Source organism: Drosophila subpulchrella, unplaced genomic scaffold (assembly GCF_014743375.2).
Source record: "Drosophila subpulchrella strain 33 F10 #4 breed RU33 unplaced genomic scaffold, RU_Dsub_v1.1 Primary Assembly Seq43, whole genome shotgun sequence".
Lineage (NCBI taxonomy): Eukaryota > Metazoa > Arthropoda > Insecta > Diptera > Drosophilidae > Drosophila > Drosophila subpulchrella.
The window spans coordinates 744,862-747,412 of record NW_023665646.1 but is presented as its reverse complement, the minus strand read 5'-3'; positions in this window follow the sequence as shown (position 1 = coordinate 747,412).

Genomic DNA, 2,551 nt, shown 5'->3' with positions numbered 1-2,551 from the left:
GCGGATGCTCGATCAAGGCTCTGCTGTATGCAGATGACATTGTGATCCTCGCCGAATCCCCCGTTGAACTGCAAACAATGATTAATGCTCTGCACAAATACTGTTTGTTATGGGGATTGTTAGTAAACACCGAGAAGTCGAAAGTTCTGATTTTCAAGAGGCATTGGAGAAGGCTAGCACAAAACGAAAAGTGGAATTTAGGGTCTATTCAGCTAGAAATTGTCAAGTCGTATAAGTATCTGGGAGTCTGGATTTACCACAACGGTCTTGTTTATATAAAAATTTGTGAATCTTTTTAATTGTATACTTGAAATGCCGTTTGTTCAATGTTTTTTTTATAAATAAAGAATACTACTACTACTAGAAGTAATCGAATTAATTTTATCACAATTAATATAAACTAGATCAAAAAGGGGGATAAATGAGATAGGCAATGTGTGGAAATGGTTAGCTGGAACTGCAAATCATGATGATTTGATTAAAATTCAGAATAAAATCGATGAATTAATTGAAAATAATAATAGCCAATTTATTATCGTTTCCAAATTGTTCAAAGAAATAGAATCTCTTTCTGATGATTTTAAAAATGTTTTTATTGACCAAGATTTACCACTGCGAAAACAGCGCTTACGATTATTAACATTTGATCTGCAAAATTTAATTGACACAATCACACTAGCAAAAATTGACGTTTTTAATACCAAAATATTAAACAATGATGACATCATGGAAATATTAAAACATGAACAAAAACCAGTAATTATCGCTGGCTTAATGGACATCTCTGTTTTTAAAATGGCACTGCATAAAGAACTTTTAATAATTTATATAAAATACCTAATAATAAAAAACAGATGCGAAATATATCACTTTAGAGCGATTTCCCAAATCGATGGAAAACTAGTATTAAGCAATCAAGTCGCAAAATGCGCAAATATGTTTTATGAAATGTCTAACTTTAAGAACGAACTTTTTAATAAATATTGCATTATAAATAATGAAAAAACTTGTTTTACCCGCTTATTAAATGGTGAGAAATCCACTTGTAAAAAATAAGAGAAAAAAATAAAAAAATAGACATTATACAAGATGGTGCCATTCTTATAAGTGGAAACAATATTGTTAACAACTCCCATTTAAACGGTTCATTTTTGATAACATTTAATGGTACAACCGAAATTAATAAAATTTCATATACCAATTTGGAAAACAAAATTCTTAACTACTTAACTACGAACCACTACAAAAATTATGAAATATTACATATTATCAAATAACTCAAAACTTTCTTTAGATAATATAAACATTTTAAATCCTTTCATTAAAATTAATAATACTAAAATATCACTTACCTTTATATTATTAATTTTAATCATTATATATTTGATTTTTTTACTCATTATAAAATACAAAATTGCTTAATTATTTGTAACCAAAAAAAAAACGGCCAGAACCAGAAAAATCTATAAACCAAGAAAATTTTTTTAACAGAATTAAGAGATCAATTAAATGAATTTCATATTGAATCGGGACGATCCATTTTAGAAGGGGGAGAGTTATCCAAACCGTGATACTGTTCCACTTATGGAATTTATAAACAAATTTTTGAATTTAATCTCAGCTATGTTGCCCTTGCCTTCAGCGACATTGCCTTTGCCTTTATTTAAGATTCTGCCTTTGCCTTTTCCATTAACTTCGAGGGCCGCGCTTGACCGTCCTGCTAAGATAAATAAACCAATCGTAAAGTGAACACAAGCTTCCGTTCGAAGCCCAAACTCTTTCGTTCGAAGTCCACAGTATTCCGTTCTAGAATTAAGAAGTCAGTCCTATTTTGTCCGAGACCGCGATCGGTTCACTAGTACTTAAAGTGTCTTGTATTAATTAAGAATTAGGAATAATGGCTTAACACCCGAGTTTTAAAACTAAAAAATAAATTTTTTTAAATCTTCTTAAAACAACGAATTTAATTTCCACAATTATCCATGTGACTTTTGTACATTTGAACATGCAAATTCCAACACGCCGCCTCAAAAGTTACATTGATTATCACTTCAATTATTAACATGAGTTTGTGCTTTAGTTTTAATTTGTTTCTTCATTTCATTTCTTTTCGTTTTCAATTCTGGGGATACATTAGATCCAGCATTTGATGCAAGAGTTGGGGAAACCCAATAAAACCCAACTAGATCCATACAAAACAAGAAAGGAAGTTAGCTTCGGCAAACCGAAGCTTATATACCCTTGCAGCTATAATTATTAAATTTAAAAACACAAAAAATGATATTCCCAATAGTATAAGATAATATGTCAAAAAACACCGAAGCTATAATTTGTTTCATATTATTTTCCTACCAATTTTCCGATCGTTCCTATGGCAGCTATATGATATAGTCGCCCGATTTTGATAAAATTAAATTCGAAATTCAGAACTAATTAAAAAATGTTATTTCCAAGCGTAGGAGGTTATATGTTAAAAAACACCGAAGCTATAATTTGTTTCATATTATTTTCCTACCAATTTTGCGATCGTTCCTATGGCAGCTATATGACA